This window comes from Coenobita brevimanus, chromosome 73 (genome assembly GCF_032717465.1).
Source record: "Coenobita brevimanus isolate Jiangsu-jjx chromosome 73, ASM3271746v2, whole genome shotgun sequence".
Classification (NCBI taxonomy): Eukaryota; Metazoa; Arthropoda; class Malacostraca; order Decapoda; family Coenobitidae; genus Coenobita; species Coenobita brevimanus.
Window position 1 is genome coordinate 1,806,196 of NC_137026.1, and position 26,143 is coordinate 1,832,338.

At 43.1% G+C, this 26,143-nt stretch overlaps 1 pseudogene; it reads left to right on the forward strand.

Annotated features, from left to right (window-relative positions):
- LOC145407412 (uncharacterized) overlaps positions 1 to 26,143 on the forward strand; it is a 46,724-nt pseudogene that overhangs the window by 16,716 nt on the left and 3,865 nt on the right.

Consider the following 26,143-nt stretch of genomic DNA (forward strand, 5'->3'; position numbering starts at 1 on the left):
CTCTACTGAGAAATATTTCTGTGCTGAAAGTGGCTTCGTATATTCCTCTGCCCATAGACGATTCTCATCAGTGGAGTACACAGAAAGTTGAAAAGGTAGGGGGGGGGCTTTTTTTTAAATATCTTTATAACTGTGCAGCCCATGACTTTGGCAAGTGCAGCGAGCCCGTACAGCATGGGGGTTCTGGGGAGTGCTGTAAGCCCCCCCCCCCTGAGAAAATTGTTCATTTTGGCCAATTTTATGATCATTTGGAGGCCATATGGAGTGGATATACGACATAAATGTAGCATATTCTAAAGTCGTTTTTAAGTACTCTGTGCCACTAAGTTATGACTCAGTCTCTCCATAACCTTATACTACTAAAAGTCAAACGCTCACATTTCGATCAAACAGCTTTAGTACTGTAATAAATTAATAACTATATATATATATATATATATATATATATATATATATATACCTGTATCTCTCTCTCTCTCTCTCTCTCTCTCTATGAAAAAGGGGGGGGGGCACGGCCACATGGCCCCTCCCCCTCGGTACGCCACTGATTCTCATACACATAATTCGCAAATTCGTCAGGGTGGAAAGTGACAGACAGGCCTGAAGCAGTTTAAAATCGCACTGGAAGAATAAGCAAACTTTTCTTCCCGGCCTTACACACATAGATAGTACATGATTCTACAGTAGTGTGAAATGGATACGGTGGAATAGTATGTGAACTGCAGTCTCTGGCCATACATACATAATTACATGCCCGAATTGTGGAGTAGATATTGAAATTTTGTCTGTCTTTGCACAAACACGTCTCATATGACGGACAAGTGTCGGCATTGCAGGTGTGGGTGACTGCCACAACAGCAGCGGGTGAAGGCAACGCCTCACCCAAGCTGACCGCCCTGCCCTCCCCCAAGTCGAGGTACTCCCCCGTGGTTGTGGGTGGAGGCAGGACCTGGAGGGTTGGTGCGGGATCTGGAGTGACCCTGGGGTGTCGGGGGTTGGGGTCGCCGCCCCCCACCATCACTTGGACACGAGCCGGCGTGACAGTACAGAGCAGCCAACTGACTCAGCCATTGCCAGGGGGGGACCTTCATCTCACAGGTGGGTGAAAAAATAGCCAGGCCAATTGCACTCCTTTCCAGATACAAGTGCCCCAGTACAGGCTGCCGTAATTCGTTTCATTTAAGGGTCACTGCGTCCCACCTTCACTTGGACTCGAGTCGGAGTGACAGTAAGGAACAGCCAACTGACTTACTGCCAGAATCAACCTCCATTTCAAGAACCAATCACAGCACGTTGCACAGTGGTCTAAAGTCACCAGTTCTTGACCATATTTCCATGTTATCCTTCTTGTTCACTTCACCTACTGTATGCAGGCACAGTCGAGGATTATTCTGCATTATACACTTGCCCATCACTTTAACCACTGACTGATCCAAGTGGTGACGAAGCAAATATGGCTGGTTAGTGTCGTTTTATAGGTTATTTATGCAGAGTATGGCCATACTGGAAGTATTTATGTAGCAGAGAGGAGGACAGTAAGGCCCCGTCCGCACGAGCGGGCAGTGCCCGACGGACAAACATTGCTACCAAATCACATTCCAATTCACATATTTAGAAGGTGGCTGGCGGGCACGAGCGTAGATGACGTCATAAGCAGGGAAACCACTGGCAATCTATCTATCACACCCTTGCCAGTTGTTGAGGCAATGCTTGCTATGTGGACAACAAAACAAGTGTGCCCGGTAGTGACCAGTGGCCGCCAGAAACTGCTCGATCTGGTAACACTGCTAAAGAAGCGAGAGATATACTCTCAGCATGCAGTGTTCGTCAGGCATTGCCTGCTCGTGTGGACGGACCTAGATAATCGTCCTTTTGCTGTTTATTTTACATAGCTCTGTGGCAGTATAGGATAATGCCTGTCTCTGCGTCCTTTCCATAGCACTTCTTCGTGACTAGCATCTTATTCTAGTATTAATCAGTCATTAGAATTGAGCATTCAAGATGAAGAGTTACCAGTTTTGGCCAAGTTAAGGTGAAAATAGTTTAGCAATATCAGTAAGAACATCGTGTATAACGCGTTCATTCCATAACACTGCTTCGTAACTAACATCTTATTCTAGTGTTAATCTATCGTTACAACTCAGCGTTCGAGAGAGAGAGAGAGAGAGAGAGAGAGAGAGAGAGAGAGAGAGAGAGAGAGAGAGAGAGAGAGATGGCAATTTTAGGCCAAGTTAAAATGAAAAGCGTATAGTAGCATCAGTAACAGCATCGTGTATACCGCAGCTGTGAGGGAGACTGAGAACTACACATGCTGGGTGCGAAACAGTGTTGGGGAGGACAGCGTGACCCACCAAGTTGTTGCTCTCACCCCACCACCACCGCCCACCCTGGCACTAGCACACGCCACTCACCACACCCTCAGCCTTACCATTACACCCACTGGCGATGGAGGGGCACCCATTCTAGGTAAGCTGAGAGGTTTTGTGTGTGTGTGTGTGTGTGTGTAATTTTTTCACCGGGTCGGTCAGGATCACTTGATGGTCGTGATTGTCAGCTTTTACCCTCCCGGAAGGGAGCTGGGAGCTCATATAGTCCGATCTAAGGGCAAGGCTGTGACCTTCACACACGCACACACCCGTCTCCTTGCTCAAGGGGGACAGTAACCACCCACTTCGTCAGTGAAACTTTTCGCAACCTGAGCGAGGCGCGAACTCCCGTCCACCAGTTGGCAAGCGAGAACGTTACCACTGCACCAGCGAGCGGTGTGTGTGTGTGTGTGTGTGTGTGTGTGTGTGTGTAGTAGTAGTAGTAGTAGTACTATATAGTAATAGTAGTAATAGTAGTAAATGGCGATGGAGGAGTACCCATTATACAGAAGTTGGGAGGTTATTTGTGTGTGTGTGTGTGTGTGTGTGTGTGTGTGTGTGTGTGTATGTGTGTGTGTGTGTGTGTGTGTGTGTGTGTGTGTGTGTGTGTATTAACGCATGGTAAAGCACCCATTACAGGTGAGAGACGTTAATTACCTGTGTACAAAATAAGAAGTGGGGAAGGCGCAACACCCATCTAAGGTGAGCTGAGGGATGAACCCCTTCAGTCCAATGACGTCTTTTTCAGTGGCACCTTGCTGCCTCAAGACGATTTTATTCAGCTTCAGAGAGCGTCCTAGCAGTGAAGTTGTGAAGGCTGTATCTAAACCCTTCAGTTTGAGAAGCCTGAATAAATGGGCCTGAAGATAACAAGAAGGAACAACAACAACAACAGCAGCAGCAGCATAAGCAATCTGAGTGACGGACCTTAATTTAGCGTCTGTACAGTAACAGATGATTACCATCCATCCATCCATCATCCAATCCTATGCCGCCCCAAGTACGAGCCCGGGGCTAAGCGAGTTGGTCCTGACATTAAAGATGAGAGTGACCAGCCTCACTCATCCCTGAGTAGCATTACGTGACCAATAAACCACAACCATCCTTGGATATAAACCTACACAGGCTCAATCCGATTGGAGCGCCTTAATTACCCACTTAACCACCAGGCCCCATAATTCAGTTACATGGTTACCACCTAAAGTAGTATATGGTTTCCTGGTGTACAGGATACCATATGGCATGTCACTCAGTGTAGTCACCCATAGGCAGAAGGAGGAGGAAAGATTGAAGGAAAGACAGAAGAGGGAGTGTAAAGTCATCCGTAGGCAAAAGGAAGAGGAAACGAAAGTTTATACTGAATATTGTGGAGAAATCGATAGCCTGCGTGTAGTCAAGTTCTTGCAGACCCAGGACTATCACAACGTGAACCCGGTGGACTGCAGCCTTAACTATCCTCCTGCAGTCCACCATCCTCCTTTCAGGGGACAGGGATGTAGGTGAGGGATGTTTATATTACCAGGTAACTGAGCCGCCCGGTTCTATCAGTGCTACCACATGAAGGCCCCCCTCTCCAGCACCATGTGTACAGTGAGTCTTCGTTATATGTCCATAATGCCCCATAATAATACTGCATTAAAATGCAACAGGTTCTGTAAGTAGAGCAAAACTGGAAAATCATTTTTATAGGCAGCAATGAACCTTTACTAGGCAGTTTACCTGCATGTTGTACCCGACTTAATGGCAAGAGAAGGACCTAAAAAATGCCACATGTAATGGCAAGAGAAGGACACATGTAACTACCGCTTTATGTATTATATATTATTACAGTGTGTGTGTGTGTGTGTGTGTGTGTGTGTGTGTGTGTGTGTGTTTAGAGACAGAGACAACCCAAAACACAGACATTGCAGTCATAGTGTGTCTCCAACAGGGTACACGGTGCACCACCGGGTAAGGGCGGGTGAGTGGATGGAGGTGCGTGTTGATAGAGGTGGTACAGGTGCAGTGGTGCGAGGTCTGCCGTGTGGAGCGCCTCACCACCTCTACCTCACCGCGTGGAACAGCCAGGGCACCAGTCCACCCAGCCCCGTCCTTCTGGCCACCACACTGGGCAGCCGTAAGTACAGTACCTCATTCTTCGTAGTCCTTCCGAAGCTTCTCTTTTAGATCCCTCGTACAGACACAATGCCAAGACAAAGCTCACTAACGCTCCAGTATACCCAAAATATAATGCCACCACCATCACAATACACTCACTTCAAGCACTACTATTAAAATAGACTGCAATTTCATTAAAGCCGCAACACAGATTCAACAAAGGACAATAGGGAGCGACCGTTGACGTGCTGGTTTCCTACAGTCCACTGAGACCAGGATAACAGCAATAACAACAACAACAACAACAACAACAACAACTACTACTACTACTACTGCTACAATTCTCGGGGACATAACTTCAGCTACTATCTTGTGTTTCTCACGTTCTGCTGCTGGCTAATATTGCTACGCTGGAAGAGGTCTGATATATTTCTCTGGCCATGTATGATGCTCTGATATGATGCCTCAGGAAGGAAAGTGACGGACATGTCCTGAGTGTGATGCAGAAGCAATGGAATTGTAGGCAAACTTTTGTCTGCCTGTAAAGATTGGATATATTACGCCATGGACACTCGCTCACGAATTGAAGTCTCTGAATGTGAGATTAGTGATGGAGGGGGAAGGTTTATACTTACGCCTATCAAGTACACGAGGTTTATGAAAGCAGGCAACTTTTCCTAGGCCCTACTCTTCCTCTGACGGCCCCTAAACACCTTGAATATTCCCCATTAGACACACACTAATTGAAACTTTTAAATGTATGATCAATTACAAGAGAAGGTTTAGAATAATAATTGTCCATTGTAGTGTATTTCAAGTTATAAATACTTTCACTCTCACGAATTACACCCATCCACATCTGACCATACTCCCTCACTCTAACTTCGTCACCTGTAACAACAACTCTTCCAGGTAAGAATTTTAATTACAGGTGATGGAGTTAGTTTGACGCTCGGCAGGTGTGGAAAGGTGAGTCTAAAGCCCTTATTCTCGTCCACTTAGGAAGCTCCCTAACACCTGTTCCTAAGCAATTTATTTTGCTTATTGCTCCTTACTTTCCTCTTGCGTGTACTTTAAATCATTCAGATACCACATACTAAGCATGAACAACATACAAACTAATAGAAACCAACCGTATCCAAAACTAAATCGTTAAGGAAGAGGTGTTAGGGAGCTTGCTTAACCGATGAGAATACGAGCCTAGTGTAATTGTAACCTGGAATGGTCTGTACACGGGAGTCATTGAGGCAGGCAATTGAGGTATGCTAATTGTTAGTCGTCCTGTGACAGCCCCTGGACGCCCCGACCCTGCCCAGCTGGTGGAGGTCAATGCTACCTGCGTCACACTACGCCTCTACACCTGGCCGGAAGTTGGCTGCCCCATTACACACTGGAAGGTAACGTTGCCCTCTCCTCACACTAATTTTGACAGAGCTATCCTCCGCCATCAAGCTGTCATCCCTTCAAATCACCCTCATTTATATACCTCTCCATCCCATCCCTTCATCCTCGATCTCACCCATATACCTCTCCATCCCATACCTTCATCTTCGATATCCACCTCCCCTTCTCGCTCTCCTCCTCGCTCAGATACATACATTCTCCTAGCCAATCTCTCATTCTCCATATACTCCACATGACCACCACTCTCAATATTAATACCGACATACTGTAATATACGAGAGGATGCTGACACAATCATGATAACAGTGATAATATGAGATTGAGAATTGATACGAGAATGTTTATGATGTCACTTGTAGTATTCCCCAGATTCAGTCTCTTCTACACCAGGACAATCTCAGCCAAAAATATGATGATGATGATGATGATGATGATGATGATGGTTGTGGTGTCACTTCGGGTGTTGCCACAGTTCGGTCTCATATGTCTGATTTGTACACCAGATTAATTTAAACCAATTTTATGATGATGATGATGATGGTGATGATGATGATGATGATGATGATGATAATGATGGTGGTTATGGTGTCACTGAGTGTTCCCAAAGTTGGGTCTCGTATGTTTCACTTCTACACCAGGATCATCTCGGCCAACAATACGATGATGATGATGATGATGATGATGATGATGTCACTTAGGGCATCCTCACAGTTCAGTCTCTCACGTCTGACTTCTTCGCCAGGTTGAGCAGAGCAGGGACGTCTCCAAGGGTGGGTGGACGTCCCTAAACCCTCACGTGACCCGCGACACGAGTGACCTTGGCGTGTGTGACCTGATCTCATCTTCATGGCACCTGCTGAGGATCACGGCCGCTTCCACTGCCGGAGACACCACCGTTGTATACAGAGTGGCGACCAAGGGCAGCGAAGGAGGTGAGCTTTGAGGGAGGTAAGCTTCGAGGGAGGTGAGCTTTGAGGGAGGTGAGCTTTGAGGAAGGTGAGTTTCAAGGGAGGTGAGCTTTGAGGGAGGTGAGCTTTGAGGAAGGTGAGCTTCGAGGGAGGTGAGCTTCGAGGGAGGTGAGCTTCGAGGGAGGTGAGCTTCGAGGGAGGTGAGCTTTGAGGGAGGTGAGCTTCAAGAGAGGTGAGCTTTGAGGGAGGTGAGCTTCGAGGGTAATTATTGCAGTTTCGGACACTTAAGCTCCTTGTTTGCGTAGTTGATTGAGGTTAGATTGATTACCCTGGATTAGTTAGGTTATCTTAATTAGGCCAGGGTTGTTAGGTGAGCTTAGGGAAGAAAATCAGAATACTTTTGATCCACAGGTGTAGGCATATTTGACAGACGATTGTGTGTGTGTGTGTGTGTGTGTGTGTGTGTGTGTGTGTGTGTGTGTGTGTGTATCTGTTACAATTGTGTGTGTAGCCTATCTGTTACCATCGTATCACATGACCGTCTTGAACTATCAACGTGAAACCTTCAGGGTATCAAGATATGGCCAAAATCTTTGACGAGTTGGAAAACGGATACTCGGGATCAAGGTCAAGGCCACTAAAATGGCTGCCAAAGGTCAGCTAGTTTTTATCGCCCGTCTTTAGCACCATTATATCTCTTGAACGGCTTGAGCAATCAACATGAAACCTTAAGGGTACCAAGATATAGCCAAAATCTTCCAGCACCCCCCCCGGGGGGGCACCACCACCAAGGGTCTCCTCGGGGGAGTGGGGCCCCCCGACCACTCCGGGGGTTGTGTCGCCTCCGACCACCCCAGGGGTGTGAAGCCCCCCGTCCCCCAGGGAGGGGCGCCACCATCTGTCCCCCTCCTGGGGGGCCGCGCTTGTAACTTGACCAACAGCATATTCTGGCGGCCTATTAGCATTCGACCCCCCAGTGCTTTTCTTTCAGTTAATATGGACTTTTTTTTTTTTTTTTTAATGCCGTAGAGTTTTTTTTCACATTTAGTTTGTAAGTAGCTTGTAACTTGGCCAATAGCATATTCTGGCGGGCGTTTAGCATTCGGTGCACGAATAACTTTTTTTTCATTGTAGCTGATCTTCACTCAATGAGAGAGAGAGAGAGAGAGAGAGAGAGAGAGAGAGAGTTATGCTACTGGTTTACATACTTTTCACATTTCTTTGTGACTAGCATCATAGTATTCTGGGCTTAATTTATCGTTACAATTCAGCTTTCAAGATGGTGAGATGGCAATTTTAGGCCAAACTGAAATGAAAATAGTATAGTAACCAAGAAGACTCATCCCTGTTTTATAGATAAGGCTTATGTTGTGTGAGTGGCAGAGTTCCATCAGAAAACAAAAAGAAAGAGAAAGAAAAAAGCCGAATTTGGTTGCCAACAAGGACAATGATGGAGGTCAAGATGTGTTGTACCTCTCTCTCTCTCTCTCTCTCTCTCTCTCTCTCTGTAACAAGGATAAAGAACTATTGAATGAAAACCAGCAGTACATGTTCCGAAGCTCCAGTTGTATGAATCCGACCTTGTGAATGAAGCTTTGTTCATTATGGATTTAAAATAATTTGTGATAATGCATATATACTGTAATTATTAACTAATGCTATCAGTTTTAAACGCATGCTTGTCGTCAATGGAGAAAGGATGGAAAATACCCTTCCTCCCTTTCTGACAATAGCTGAATCCGCCCCTGGTCTAAAAAGCGCCTCTTCCCCAGGCTTCATCGCGGCGGAGTCGGTGCAGGAGGTGCCGCCCAGCGTGACCAGGAGTGTGGACGCCTGGCTGGATGCACACATCGTGGCGGGGGTGGTCAGTGCCCTGCTCCTTGCTACAGCATTCATCATCTGTGTCTGCGTCGCCGTCAGGAGGAGAAAATACGGCGGCTACAGGTACGTCGGGGCCTTGTTTGGGGGGTTATACTGTAGACATGAGTCGAGATCTTGGTTTTTGCGTATACTGTAGCATACGTTGAAGTCCTGGTTTTGGGTTATACTGTAGATATGAGTAAAGTTTTCTGTGTAAATATGAGTTGAGGTCTTATTTTTTTATTTATTTATTCTTTTTTGGTGTATACAGTGGATATGAGTATACGTCTTGATTTTTTTTATATATATACTGTCGATATGAGTCAGTATTGTGGTTTTTGGGTTGAACTGTAAATATGATATTTTTGTAACACATAGTACGATATTTCAGGTGTCCTTCGAGGCTTCGTATTGCCTCTGCCGTGACGATTTATTCCATTGATTTTGCATATATCACCGTGATGTTCCCTTTATGTTATATTTATTGTTTATTATACAGTAGACTTAGCTTGTTTTTCCAGCTTGTTTTTCCAGCTTGTTTTTCCAGCTTGTTTTTCCAGCTTGTTTTCCCAGCTTGTTTTCCCAGCTTGTTTTTCCAGCTTGTTTTTCCAGCTTGTTTTACCAGTTTGTTTTCCCAGCTTGTTTTTCCAGCTTGCTTTTCCAGTTTGTTTTCCCAGCTTGCTGTTCCAGCTTGTTTGCCCATCAGTATTAAATATGATATTGAGGCGTGATCTGCAGAATAAGTAGCAATGGCAGAGGTGTTAAGACATCCCCATGACCACTCAGGGAAGGGGCACAACTTTTTCAGCCGAGAATGAGCATGCGTAAATAATAATAATAATAATAATAATAATAATAATAATGATAATAATAATAATAATAATAATAATAATAATGATAATGATAGTAATAACAATAATAATGATAATAATAATAATAATAATAATAATAATAATAATAATAACAATACTAATACTAATAATAATAACAATACTACTACTACTACTACTACTACTAATAATAATAATAATAATAAAAATAATAATAATAAAAACAATAGCAATAATAATAATAATAATAATAAGAGGAAGAAGAGGAAGAGGAAAAAGAGGAGGAGGAGGAGAAAGATGAAGATGGAGAAGAAGGGGAAGGAAAAGAAGAAGAAGAAATGAAACAGTTATGAAATATTTTCCAAACCCACATTACTCATCCATCGCTGTAAAGTGACTTAAAAAATGGTCAAGAAAAGATAGTAAAAAATCAAACCCCCCCCCCACACCCACACCCACACCCACACACACACACACACCACACACACACACAGGAGCCACCAAGGAGAGCGGACGTGGGCCAACAGTGCTCCATACCGAGCCAGCACGGCCAGTGGCACTACCTAAATTAGTATCTTTATATGAGTCAAGCTCTGTACCAGGTTAGACTAAATGGTTTTTTATTATTTTTTTTAAAAAAATACGAAGTTTAAACAAGACTTGTTCAAACAGAAAAGAGAACCGAGTAGCGAAAGAATGCGCTCAATCAGCTGATTGTTTGTTTAGACTGCAACTGCCCCAGGGAATGTAAGTACTCTGTGCTTTTAGTATTGCAAATTGGCCACATACTTTAGTAAAGCAAATTTGGAAAAGAAAAGGGATAAAGGTAGAAAGCAAGATGATGATTTCTACCAAGAACTGGTTGAAATGGAGACTCACAATAAACTGGTAGATTGTGTACACAGACTGGAGATGACTTTCCAGAATGAAATTGATGAAATAAAGAAGCAGATGCACTTGCGAAAGGAAGAAATAGAAAAACTAGGAAGGGAGGTCAACAAGAAAGACACAACCATATGTGAACTAACAGTGGAAGTGAGTACACTTATGAGGACAATGAGTGAAATGGCAAGCACAGTAGTCAACCACGAGAGTATTATGGAAGAGTTCAAAAATGATACAGAGACAATTAGGCAAGTAAGCAGTCTGATAGACCAGAGCAGTGATATTGAGGAGAAGATAACACAGGTGAATGAAGCTGTGCAAAGCTACAAAAATCATGTGGAAACCACGTATGCTGAAATGGTGAAAGTAAAGAAAGACTTAGAAACGAGGGTGGAAGAAAAAAGCATTAAAAAGGAAGTGAAAAGAATAATCCAAAACAATCCAAAGTTAGTCAGAGATTCAATAGATATCAACAAATCTATAGTAATCACTGGTATAGAAGAGGAAGAAGTAAAAAACAAGAATTCAAGAGACAAAAAGGAGATGGCAAATGTAATGCGCTTATTCAAAGAAGTATCAGAGGAAATCTGTAGTAAAGACATAGAGGAACACAAAAGGTTAGGGAAATACGAGAAAAGCAAGTCAAGACCTCTAAAGGTAACTTTCCAGAGTGTAAACACCGTGGAGGAGATACAAAAAAATGCAAAAAATCTTATGGAAAAAGGGGAGTTCAAAAATGCATGGATAGAAAGATGCCTAACACAAGAGCAACTGGAATTACTGAAAGAGAAGAGGGAAGAAGCAAAAACAAAAAATGAGGGAAGATCAGAAGAGGAGAAGAACACATTTTTTTACAAAGTAATAGGATTGCAGGTACGAAAGTGGTACATAAACAGGAGGGAATAAAAAGGAGGAAGGTAATAGAACCAAGTCATGACAAGTATATAAACAAGATGACAAAGTTGATGTACTCAAATGTGGATGGAATGGTATCTAAATTATTAGAGATGAATGATTATGTCAGAGAAAATAAACCACATAAAATATGCCTAACTGAAACAAAATTAACACCAAGGATATCAAATGACATACTAAACTTAGAGGAATAAAATATATGGAGAAGAGAAGAAACTTAAAAAAAGGAGGAGGAATTATAATATTAACTAAGAAAAATCTAAAAGTCAATGAAATAAAACTAGATATACGCTCACAAGTAGAACTGATTGCAGTAGAGATCAACACATCTGAAGGTAAAGTAATTGTAGCCAATTTGTACATGCCACCCAGATTAAACACATGGGAAAGAGACGAATATGAGGACCTGGCAGAGAGTACAATTCAGAGTTTAAGAGCATTACTACATAAAATGGAAGAGAAATCGGAAGGAATTATACTAACTGGAGATTTTAATACAAATATAAATTGGAATACTCTAGATATAATAAGCCAAGAAAGCTGTTGGGACCAAAAGCTCCTGGATCTCGTGCAAGAGTTTTTCCTAACGCAACATGTGAGGGAAACCACCAGAAAAAGAGGACTCGATGTACCTTCAGTGCTAGATCTCATATTTACTAGGCAAGAAAATGATATTGACAGTTTAATATATCACCCTCCACTCGGCAAAAGTGACCATGCAGTACTAAATTGCAACTTCAGGATAGCATATGACATAGTTAACAGCAATGAAAGTTACAAAAAGAGCCTAAACTATAAAAAGGGAAATTATCATGACCTAAAGAAGTATTTCTTAGAAGTTGATTGGGAAAATGAGCTTAGAAGACAAGATTTAAATGCCGTATATAAAAAATTCTGTGAATTTTATGAAATAGGAGTCCAGAAGCACATCCCACAGCAGAAAGAAGCAGATAAGAAAATACAGAAATGGTCCAATACAGAGTGTAAAAAATCAAAAGAAATAAGAGATATGTTGTGGAATAGATACAGAAGACACAATAGTGAAAGGGCATATAATAATTACAAACAGGCAAGAAACGATTATACAAGAATAAGGAGGGAAGCCCAAAAACAGTTTGAGGAGGATATCATAAATAAAAGTAGTGATCAACCGAAGCTATTTTACAGCTACATCAGAAGCAAAACCAAAGTAAAAGATATAATACAATCCATTACGGACGAGGGAACCACCTATACACAAGAGAAAGATATTTGTGAAGCACTAAATAAGAATTTCCAATTAGTTTTTACAGAAGAAAAAAATTTTGAGAGGGACTATGTGGAACATGCATACCCACACATACTACCAGATATACAAATATCAGAACAAGTAATACTGGAGGAGTTAAGTAAATTAGACAGATGAAAAGCAAATGGTCCTGATGAAATTTCATGTTGGGTGCTACGAGAATGTGCAAAGGAGTTAAGTAAACCATTATTTTTAATTTTCAAGAAATCCTTGAGTCAAGGTAAACTACCTGATATTTGGAAGAAAGCAAATATTGTCCCCTTATTCAAGAAAGGGAATAGACAAAATCCACTCAACTACCGACCAGTATCACTGACCAGTGTTGTAAGCAAGGTATTAGAAAAGGTTATAAGCAAAGCTTGGGTAAATCATCTAGAAGAACACAATATGATAACAGAAAGACAGTTTGGTTTCAGAAAGGAAAATCATGTGTTACTAATTTGTTGAGCTACTATGACAGTAACAGACACAATACAGGAAAGAGAAAGATGGGTGTACAGTATCTATTTAGATTTCAAGAAAGCATTTGACACAGTACCACACCAAAGACTTTTATGGAAACTGTACCATCAAGGAGGAATTCGAGGCAAACTGTTTTGTTGGATGCAAGATTTTCTCATAAAAAGAGAAATGAGAACAGTACTAAGGGGAAACTACTCATCATGGAAGAAAGTGACTAGTGGAGTACCACAGGCCTCAGTGCTGGCACCAATCATGTTTTTAGTGTATATAAATGATATAGACAGTGACACTGGAAATGAAAGCTATCTAAATATGTTTGCAGATGATGCAAAAATACAAAGGAGAATTACTAACACAGACTCTTGTAAAGAGCTACAAGAAGAATTAAACTTCATGAATGGAGTAATACATTGAATAGAATTCAGTGTGGACAATGTCATGCAATCAAGTTTGGTAAAAGTGGAAAAAGACCTGATTGGGATTATACATTAGGAAATAAAACCCTATACACATCAGAAAGAGAGAAGGACCTAGGTGTGATTATCAATAACAGACTATCTCCGGCTGACCACATCAGTGAGAAGGTACGGAACATGTATACACTGCTTGCAAATATGAGAATAATATTCACATACACAAATGAAGACATGCAAAGCAGAATAATAACATCATTCATCAGACCAACCCTGAAGTATGCATCAGTAGTAGGGAGTCCTCATCTCAAAAAACACATAGACAAGATTGAAAAAGTTCAAAGGCCCGCTACAAGATGGATACCAAGCTTAAGGGATCTAAGCTACGAAGAAAGACTAAATAAATTGAATCTACCAACACTACAGGAGAGAAGGAAAAGAGGTGACATGATAATGCTATATAAATGCATATCAGGGAAGGAGAAAATAGACATAAATGATTATTTAACCTATGGGGAAGCATCAGCAAGAGGACGCTGCAAAAAACTGCATAAGAAGAGAGGTGAAAAAGACGTGAGGAAATTCAGTTTCCCAAACAGAGCAATTGATCAATGGAATGCACTACCGAATGAAATAGTGTGTGCCAAAACAATTCACAAATTTAAGGATATGTACGATAAATATGGTTTAAGACACGGGACAGTACGAGCTTGACTCATTCCTGTAAAGATACAATTAGGTAAGAACACACACACACACACACACACACTGTCTCATAGAAAGGCTCCGTAAATAAAGGAACAGAGAGATAGAGGGAAATCAACGGGCCACAAATCACCTTCAGTTCCATATCAGTATTATGTCCTAACTTCTCTAACACTTTCTTCCGCCTTCTTCAGGGCGTATCTTCCTCCACACAAGCTCATATTATCATCGGACAAGGAAGCTCCCTAGCACCTCTTCCTTAGCGATTTATTTTTGGATATAACTAGTTAATATCATTCTGTATGATGTTTATGCAAAGTATGGCGATATGGAAAGGGTTTGTGTAACACAAGGGCACAGTAAGGTGTAATAAGCAAACGAAATCGCTTAGGAAAATATGTTAGGGAGCTTCCTCAACCGACGAGAATACGTGCAGAGTCTTGCATTGTGTTCTTCATAATGGTAACACTAAAAAATATTTCACGTGGCACTTCCCATCGCAACTGCCGGAAGAAAGTGCTGGCGATCTTCCTCACGTGATAGCTGATTATTTTGTAGCAACTTTCTTTTCTTGCCTCACTGCTACTGTAGATTTCTTCTGTTTTCACTGCTACATTAATCCTTTTCTCCTGTGTATCATCGCTGCGTAATTCCTTCCCTTTTCTAGCAGTCTATGTTTTCCTTGTTTGCCATATAAGTCACGGTGTTATGGCTGTCAAAATCAAAATATAAACGCTTTGACATTATTTTATATATAAATTAATTATAGACAGAAATTAAGTAAAGATTTTTCACCTTAACTTCGCATACATTTTCGTTCTTTTCCAGCTAACTTCCTGTAGCTCAATGGCAGAGTTGAGACCTTTTGCTGTGTATCCTTTTTCATAACACTTCTTCGTGACTAGCGCTGTATCTTGTGTCAGTCTCTAGTTACAACTCAACATTCAAGATGAAGAGTTAGCAAATTTAGATCAAGTTAAACCAAGAAAAATGTGGGAAAAATACAGGAAAAAAGTGAAACGGAGTCGGAGCTTGAACGAAGAGTGAGTTAGTGTGTGGCCCATTTTACTGTTCCTGCTGTTGTCTTAATTCTCACTCTATTGTATTTTCTTCTTGCTTTCTGAACCTTGCTTCACCCAGTGATGATGATGATGATGATGATGATGATGATGATGACGATGCTGCTGCTGCTGCTGCTGCTGCTGATGATGATGATGATGATAAAAATGATAGCGAGTATGATGATGAAGAGGAGGAGTAGTAGGAGGAGGAAGAGGAAGATATAGATGATGATGATGATAAAACAGCATAACTAACCGTATCCCTGACCAGCAGACAGGGCGAGAGTGTGGACCAGAAGGGCGGCAGCGGCGAGGAGGACAACGCCAAGAGCTGCCAACTCACGCGAGGAGGTCACGTGTATTCCCCAGCCCCGACTAAGAAGCCAAGGGGGTCTCTCGCCTCTCTCAAGATGCAGGATGAGGCGTGGGATCCTTATGAGATATGCCCCTATGCCACCTTCAGGTAACAGTTAAGCAGTGGACTTTAGCCCACCATTATAGCACTCAAGCAATGACACATTAATGAACGGAGCTGGAATTTGCCTCCCTGTTATCTGGTTTTGGTTTTCTTGGAGAGAATAATTTGCTGGCTCCTTCCCTTTGGTTCCTCCTTCCTTGCATAAAAAAATATACATGACATGGAGACTAAATAGTATTACACGAAACAGTTTCCTTGAAGTAAAGGTAGCACAGAATGAGGCCTCAGATCCCTATATGTCCCTATGCCTCCTACTGTACTCCTTTTACTCTAACTTGGCCTAAAATTTCCATCTATCCATCTTGAATGTTGTGGTGTAAAACTAGAATAACAATAGAATATGATGCTAGTCACAAAAAAGTGCCGTGGAAAGGAGGAAGAGTTGCAGTATTGTCTTATCGTGCTTTGAGTTGTATGGAGTAAGCTACAAAAGAACGAAAATCTGGGCCATGTTGGAGCGAGAAGAGTATAACAGCAATCAACCAATGGCCTTTAAGCCATGACTGTATTACATACGGATTTACGTATTACGTACACAATATAGAGGACGATAGACTGGAGTAAATATAAGTGAAAGACAGGATAATACTTCAGAGCCTTAAGATCTACCTATCTGTCTATCTATTGCCAGATGCCTTAATCCCGCAAGGGGTGACCACAAACAAATAGCCTCCATGTTGCCTTGTCCCCCGCCATTTCACTGCCCTACTCCCAGCCCACACTTCCCTCTCTCATATACCTCTCCACTTCGTCCCTCCATCTCATCCTTGGCCTTCTCCTCCCTCTCTCTCCCTCCACCTCATTTACATACACTCTCCTCGTCAGTCTCTCACTCTCCATCCTCTCCATATGGCAAAACCACCTCAGTGTGTTCCCCCTAACGCTGCCTATCACATCCACAGATATTCCCTTAAATACCAATCAGTCGACTTTATCCCATAGTTATTTTACACAGATACTTGTACAGAGTAGGCTGGTCCATATTTTACACGTCCCTATTATCGTGTGTTGCGGGTACGGCTTAATCAGCGTTACCAGCGTCTACCAGGCATTATTTGTCTGCTTTCCACCAGTTTTATACTTTATATTGTCTGCTCTTCACATAAACTCTCTGCATGGTTGATTAGCAATTTCAGTAGAGAAAAACACATGTCTTTCCCACACCAGCAGACTGAGCCGTCCCATCAAAGACAAGATAGATGGGTGCAATATACGACCCTCCTTTTAAAAGCAGTAAATAGCCAGCAATATTGTTAATGACGCAAATGCACGCTTCCTCCCTCTATTAATGCGTTTACAAACAGACTTCAAGCTCAGAGCACTGCGTTTGTATTTGATTGGATGGATCTCTTTACAGCAAACAGGGCAAGAGACATACTATGTATTTAGTTGATTGAGAAATTAATAAGCAAAGTTTCTGAATTAAGAAATGCGACCTGAAACTTTAAGCCTGTCTCTGAACACGGAGCCTCTGGTGATTGTACACAGATATATATAATTATTAATACTGTAAATATATCTAATTAAAAACACTGTAAATGTAACTAAGAACAAAGGCTTTTTATGATGGTGTTTGACACGCACTTAATCATAGTCTGTCCTAAATTTGAAGAAACCTTGGCAAGATAAGTGGGTCCTTTCATTCAGGCCTTCACCTTCACCTCTCTGTCATCTTCGTTCCTCCTCTCTCTCTCTCTCTCTCTCTCTCTCTCTCTCTCTCAAACTCTACGTATTGGCATCTTGTAGCGTAGGTAGTTCGGAAGACACCTTAGAGTACAAATTGTCCTAGCACACAATGACTTCTCGTGACTGCCTTCCTGCTTCCCTTCACTCCCCCTCCCAGTGACTGTCACCAGCCCCAGCAGTCCCCAGCCTACGGTCAGGTCCCCAGGCAGCGGTCCCAGTCCCACTACAAGGAGGCAGGTGAGGCAGGGGTGAGGCAGAGGTCCCAGTCCCACTACAAGGAGGCAGGTGAGGCAGGGGTGAGGCAGTGGTCCCAGTCCCACTACAAGGAGGCAGTTGAGGCAGGGGTGGAGCAGGGGTGAGGCAGGGATGGGGCTGGGGTAGGCAGGAGTCACACTACAAGCAGACAGGTGAAGCAGGGGGGGAGGCAGCGGTAAGGCAGATGTAGGCAGGAGTCACACTAGAAGGAGACAGGCTAGGATGAGGCAGAGATGAGACAGGAGTGAGGCAGGGGTAAGACAGGGGTGAGGCAGATATAGGTAAAAGGCATACTAGAAGAGTCATGAGTGAGGCAGATACAGGCAGGAGTCACATTAGGAAACAGGCGAGGGGGAGACAGGGATGAGGCGAGGATGAGGCAGGGGTGAGGCAGGAGTGAGGCTGGGTTAAGGCAGATACCCAACAGTCAGCTGGTGATGCATAAACACTTAGTCAATACTCCCTTCACTTTAACCTGGCCTAAAATTACCATCTTTCTGCCTTGAATGCTGAGCTGATGCAAGAGATTAACATTCTGCCACTGAGCTGTAACAATAGATTTACCCTAGGATTAGGCTTTAGTCACGAAGAAGTGCCAAGAAAAATATGCAGAGCCTTACAGAGCCTTACTGCTGTCTTACCCTGCCTCTGAGATACGTGAAAGATGCTACAAGGGAACGAAAATCTGGGCCAAGTTAAAGTGAAGAGACTAATTTGTACGTCATAGCCAAGACACACTATAGGCTCTGTCTTGCTATGCCAGAGATTGCAGTTATCTTTATCAGGTTAAAACAAACACACTATAGTCTGTATCTTGCTATGCCAGAAATTGTGTATAACTTTGCCAGGTTGAAGTAAACGCACTAAATCTTCCGTGTCTTGCTGTAACAGAGATCGCTTACATCAGCCGAGGCAGTCGTGGTGGGGAGTACGCGAGTCGACCCAAATCGATGACCATTGGTACCCAGATTGCCCCCACCGCCGCCAAGGACCAGCAGAGGGCGTGGCCGAAGGATGCCAGGAAGGACACCAGGGGCAGCCACCACCGCCCGAAGAGCCGATCCAGAGGTACAATCGCCTGCAGAACTCCTGAAGCCGCTTCTGCAACTCTCCCCGTGGACGAGACAATCAGCCTCATGAATCCGTAGAAGCCAGTATGATGACGCAATTTGGCCACTGAAAATTGTCACCAGTCCAGATCTATAATTTCCATCTATCTATAGCCAGACGCCTCAATCCCATAGGGGGTAGCCATAAACAAATCTCCTCCATGTCGCCCTGCTCTCTCCCTTTTGGCTGCCTTTCTATCTAACACCCACTACCCCATCTTGCACACGATACGTAACATCGCTCTCATCACCACTGAGTGCACCAATGACACTCCCGCGACTCATATAATTTGAGACAAAACTCCTCCCTGTTAGAGACTCCCTGATATAAGGGGCACACGGTTCTATGCAGCAGTCTGTCCCAGTCCACAACACACCTGTTATTACATGACAGCCACACAACACAACATGACACACAAAACAGTCACCACACAAACAATTACAGACCCTCTTGGAAAACATTATATCTCCAGACCTTTCTAGTTCCTACACTGGCAATGAAGAAACTATCTATCTACCTATTGCCAGACGCCTCAATCCCGTTTGGGGTGGCCACAAACAAATCGCCTCCATGTCGTCCTGTCCCACGCCATTTCACTGCCCTGCTCCCAACTCACACCCCCCTCTCTCATATACCTCTCCACCCGATCCCTTCATCTCATCCTCGGCCTCCCCCTCCCTCTTCCCCCCTCCACCTCACTCACATACACTCTCCTCGTCAGTCTTTCACCCTCCATCCTATCCACATGGCCAAACCACCTCAGTGTGTTCCTCATAACGCTTCCTATCACATCCACTTCCACACCACAACGCTCCTTTATATCCTCATTCGTCAGCCTGTCTCTTCATGTGACTCCACAGGCTCCTCTTAAATAACTCATTTCCACTGCTCTCACTCTTGACTTGTGTCCTTCCAACAACGTCCAAGCTTCACTTCCATAAGTTAGAGTTGGTATCACAATACTGTCATGTAGTAACTTTTTCACTTCCATGCTCACTTCCCTGTTTCTTATCACTGCTTTCAAGGAACCAGCAACCTTTCTTCCCTGCTGTACTCTTTCAAGCACTTCACCCTCCAAACCTCCATCCTTACTCATCACACTACACAAGTACTTAAACGTACTCACATTTTCCAATTCCTCACCATCCAACCTCGCTGTACATTCAGTGACTTCACCTCTCTCAAAGACCATCACTTTACTCTTCCCTACATTCATCTTTAGATTCCGTTTCTTACACACTCTCCCAAACTCATCCACCAAGCCTTGCAGCTCTCCTTCGTCTTCACTCAACAACACAGTATCATCTGCAAACAACAGTACAGGGAGTTTCCAAACACTACCCTCTCTCACCATGGCCATTCCAACATCCACTACCCTACCTTGTACCTCTTTTATTACCCCATCCAAGTACAGATTGAACAACCACGGAGACATGACACATCCCTGTTTCAACCCAACCTTCAAAGAGAAAAATTCACTTAGTTCACCATCCACACGCTCTGGAGCCTTAGCACCTTCATACATACTCTTCACAGCATTCAACAACTTCCCAACTACTCCATATATTCTTAACACTTTCCACAATCCTTGTCTATCCACCCTGTCATATGATTTCTCCAAATCCATGAAAGCCACATACAACTTCTTTCCCTTCTCTAGAAACTTTTCCACTAAAGATCTAAGAATGAAATATCTGATCTACACAACCTCTTCCCTTCCTAAAGCCTCCCTGTTCTTCTCCAACTAATTCCTCTGGTCTTTCTCTAACTCTGTCAATAAGTATCCTACCGTACACTTTTCCTATTATACTAAGAAGGCAAATGCCCCTATGATTACCGCACACTTCTTTTTCCCCTTTTCCTTTGTACAAGGGAATAATTATACCTGACTTCCAATCCTCCGGGAATCTACCTTCCTCCCAGGCCAATCTGCACATCTTCCACATCCATTCTACTACTATCTCTCCCCCATGCTTCAGCATTTCACCACACACTCCATCAATTCCTGGGGCTTTCCCCAGTTTCACTTTCTTAATTGTTTCCACAACTTCTATCCTACTGATTTCTTCCTGTCTTCTCACCTCCCTCCTTCTCCCAGCCATTCCCCAGCCACATATACTCGCATTACTTCCATCCTGTATGTTCAACAATTCCTTAAAGTGTTCTATCCATCTGCTCACTTTTTCACCCTGCTCCACTAGCAATCTACCATTTTTATCCTTCACTCCCCTGCTAACCTTACTTCCACCCTGTTTTACTCTCTTCACCTCTTTCCAGAACATTTTCGTACAGTCCCTCCACTTAACACTCAAATTCCTTCCAAATTCCTCATCCACTCTCTTCTTACTCTCTCTTACTAATCTTTTCACCTCTCTCTTTCTTTCTACATATAACTCTCTCTTCCGCCTCCCAACTTCTTCCACGCCTCTATTTCTCATCCATTCATTGTATGCTTTCTTCTTTTGTGCCACATCCTGTTTCACCTTTTCTGTCCACCACGCTGTTCCTTGCACCCCCCCTCCGTCTTCTCTTCCTCCCACACATCACATCACATGCTGCACATATTTCTTCTTTAAATATCCTGCACACACCTTCCACGTTCCCCATCTGCTCCAATTCATATTTGCCCAATCGTTCCTCCACTTCTCTCTTATACTCTGCCTTTTTCTCATCCTCTTGTAACCTTTCCACTCTCCTTGTAACTACTCCTTCCTCTCGTCTTTCCCTTCTTCTGTTTCTCCATCTTACTTGGATCCTAATTCTGGCCACCACCAAGTAGTGGTCAGAAAGTCAACTCCCCCAACCTCTATAAGCTCTTGCATCCATTACACATCTTTGCATCCTTTCATCCACACACACATAATCAATCATTGCCTTCCTTTCATTCAGTTCACCACCCACCCTTCTCATCACTCGCCATGTATACCTGTGGATCATTTTATGCCTGAAGAGGGTATTGGCTATCACCAACCTCCTCCCAGCACAAATGTCCACTAACGCACTGCCATTCTCGTCTATCTCAGCAGGCACACCCCAGTCACCAATATTCCATCCACCTTCACATTCCCTGCTTTACCATTCATATCACCGATCAAAAACACTCTCTCATTCCTTCCAAACTTTTCCATGCACACTTCCACATTTGTCCAGAACTCTTATCTGTCTCTCTGCTAGTACGATCTTGCGTTGGCGCATACTATCTATCTATTCTATATACCTAGGTTGCTTCCCCCATGGAAAGGGAGGTAGCCGAGACAGGACGACACACTCCCCATTTACTCATCCATTCAAACACATTCATTCGCATCTTAGCCCCAAAGGGGAGAATGGACAGATCCTCACTGCACCACACTGCACAAGGGTCAACTGCGCAATGCAATCAGTGACATCTGTAGCAGGGCCCGACAATGAAGAAACAAATACATAATTATACAGCTCACACACATGGCAGTGCAGCACCTTGATCAGATTACTATACTTCACGCCCCCATCTCAACATCCACCCATCAGAGGCATCCTAAATAGAGCTGATCGAACTGGGTAGGCTTAGATCAGGACATCACCCGGCCCTCCACAATTACCAGCATAAAATTAGGCTGGGTGCAATCACAGGTAACACATGCCCTGCTTGTAAATATGCCCACACAACAGATCAGACATTATGAAGTACTGCACAACACACCACCACGACGCAGACACAGCATCAACAGTGGCACCATCCCACAAGGGCAGCTGCTTACCTGTGGTCAGCTCGGCCAGGTAGACTGAGATTAAGCAACAGCAACAACAACATCATATTGCAATGTGTTTCGTTATATGAATAATTTTTTTAAGAGGAAAGGGACACTGTGACAGCCCTATAGAACAAACAAAGGGATAGATTCAGTTTCCACAGTCAATCTACTGTATCTATAATTTATGTGTGTATATATATATATATATATATATATATATATATATATATATATATATATATATATATATATATATATATATATATATATATATATATATATATTTCAAGTGGTGGGTGGGGGCGCTCACCATCCACTCACTCGAAGCAGTGCTGCTCTCGGGTGTCTGCCCTTTTCTCTCCTCCATCCTTCTTTCTTTCCATCCTCTTCTGTCTTTCTTTCCTTCATTCTTTCCTTGTCCTTCTGCCTACGGATGACTTTACACTCCCTCTTCTGTCTTTCTTTGTTTCATTCTTTCCTCTTTCTTCTGCCTGTGGGTGACTCTACAATGAGTGACAAGCCAAATGGTTTCCAGAACACCAGGAAACCATTTACTACGCTGGGTGGTAACCATATATCCAAATTTTGGCGCCTGGTGGTTTAGTGGGTAATTATTGCACTCCAATCGGATTAAGCCGGTGAAGGTTTACAGTATATCCAAGGGGTGGTTGGGGTTGATTATTCATGTAATGCCACTCAGCGATGAGTCAGGCTTGTCACTCTCATCTTAAATGTCGGGACCAACTGCTTAGCCCCGGACTCCTACGCTCCTCATGGGGCAAAGTAGGATAGGATGATGGATATATATATATATATATATATATATATATATATATATATATATATATATATATATATATATATATATATATATATATATATATATATATATTATACAGTCAAACCCCTGTCGTACTTATGATTTGCATCTGTAGGATGAACAAGAGCAATGGGAGGATTTTATACTTTTCTTTCCATGTTCCTTCTGCTAAAACAGTTGTACTGTAATCTATGTTAATTTTCCTGATGTTTGTAACACTTGTTTCTGGAGGAAAAACAAGATACATAGGGAGATTCTGTGCTCCTTCTCCTTCATACGTAAGGAAATCCCGGTCATGGTAGGGGACTGGCCATAACTTTGTTCGTGATTCTGGATCCATCGTTTTCTTTGTTGCATTGGACACTCCCGGAGGTGGGCAAGACTCCAGCACAGACAGTAACGACGCCAGCTCCCCTGTGCAACAACCCGGCCACTGCCATCAGCACCAACATCAGCAGCAAACAGCAGCGGTAGCAGCAGCAGTAGCAGCAGCAGCAGGAGGGCGTGTGGCACCTCACCCGCTGCCGGTTGTCCGCCATGCCAGGTAGTCTCAGGTAGTGGAGGCTGTGCTATGTAGGTGGAGCCTGGCTGCCGCAGCCCACCACTTCCCACCATACACACCTTCCTATTAATCCCCTCCCCTTGCCACGCACTCATCCACTCCCTCAGCCTCACTCCAGTTGCCTTTCCTTCTCTACTTATCCTTTTTTTCCACCTTTGGGTCGAGTCACACGAGAAGCGAGAGGGTGTGAATGAGCAGAGACCAGACAAGGCTGGCGCTAATAATTTTTTTGATCCATTCGTCTTCCGTTGCACTGTAATAAATATTCGTCATTATGCTCGGTATTTGATGCATCCCACACAGAGGGTATGGTCGAAACGCCACTGCCCGCACCAGACAAAGTGAGAAAAATTACCTGTCAGCTTTTATAGTTTGCCCTCAGGTGGGCTTGTGTTCCCGTCCACACCCACTCGCTGTCAGTGTGGCCTTTTTATGAGTTACAGTGATGCAAATTATGATGATGATATTAGCAAAGTGGCCATCTTCCCCAAGCTGGTTTATTTATTAGCTTTACAAGATGTCTATATTTCTACAATGATATTATTAGGTTTTTATCATTTCTGAACCCAGTGAAATCCAAACAGTAACAAAGAAACACCTTTTGCCCTGTAGTATATGTCTTTCACCCTCAGCACCTCTCTTTAGTAATTGTTAGATGGAAACTTACAAGACTTTCCTTATTATAAACTTGAATCTAGACTTAATGGAAGGGAGGTGATTACGAATATCTTCAGCACTCACCACTGTATATAAAGCCGTTCAGTTAAGACATTCTGCCTTAACATACTTGGGGTTTCATTATCTCGGGATTTACCTTAGAACAGGGGTTCTTAACCTGGGGTCCATGGACCCTTTGGGGGGTCCGTGAAGGTCAGAATAATTGAGAACAATTTAGCGAGATTGCATGATGCCGTTAGGCATCATTATCTTTAAAAAAAAAAAAAAAAAGAACAAACAAACTCGAAGTCTTGAAGACTTCTGGTGTTCGTTGACACAAGCCCACCCTCGTCAGGTAAAGCGAGCTATGGGTGCTGTGATTCCGTTTGCAACTACATACCTTTGTGAGTCAGGGATTTCAGTGCTTGTTTCTATCAAAATGAAAAGTCGAAATCAACTGGATGTCAACGATGACATGCGTTTTGCCTTGTCAAAGACCACTCCACAATTTCATCTTATTCAAGCCAAACAGCAACAACAACCCTCTCACTGAAATGAACCTTTGAGCAGACTTAAAGTTTTGTTTTGTTTAATTTGCTCAAGTTTGATGTATTTCAATTTTTCGAGTGGCCATTAGTTTTTGCATGAAAAAGAGTGAGAAACATAATTCTTTGTAAAGACTGTTTTATACTTTGTGATACACTGCATGAGGTAGTTTTCAATAAAAATAATGTATATTCATTGCATGCAGAATGCTGCGTTTGTGCTTTTGTGCATTTTTGTAGGGAAGGGGTTCATAGCGTTCACCAGATTCTCGAAGGGGTCCGTGACTCAAAAAAGGTTAAGAACTACTGCCTTAGGAAGATATTACCTCTCATGTAAAATCTGCTTCCAAGAGATTAGGTGTGCTAAGCCGACTCCGTGCCTTCTTTATCCCTGAACAACTGTTGACTTGATATAGGGGTTTTATTCCCCCCATCCCACCCTGTGTACAATACAAATCTTCTCAACAAGGCTGAGTCAAAGGCTTTTCGTCTCATTAACTCTCCCCCTCTTACTGGCTCCCTTCAGCCTCTGCCTCTTCGCCGCACTGTTGCATCCATATCTCTTTTCTATTGCTACACCATGGTCACTGTTCCTCTGAACTGTCTGTTTGAATTCCTCCACCTTTGCGAAAGGTGCGTAGCATCCGTCTAGCAACAAACTCTTATCTCTTCTCTGTTCAACTCTCTAATGCAAGAGTTAACCGTTACTCCCAGTCCTTCATGTATGCAACAGATCAACTCTGGAACTGCCTCCCCCTGTCTTTATCTCCTACTGACCACGATCTCCATTCTTCTAAACTTAGTGTGTCCAGGTATCGCGAAATTAGCAGATCCTGAATTTGGCTCTCTGTTATTTTGTTCTTGTATTTTCTTGGAGGGAACAATCTCGCTGGCTCCTGGCCTTTGGTTCCTTTTTTTTGCATAAAAGAAAGCCTCAACAATAGTATATACACCTGTTTAACACCCATCTACCTTTCCTCACAGTCTACACAGCTATCTGAGGTAAGACACAGCAGCTTTAACTCCACACAGCTACGGTATCCAGCTAGAACACTAAATAAGGCTCTGTGTCACTCGAGGGGTACTTCTTCCGCCTGGCATT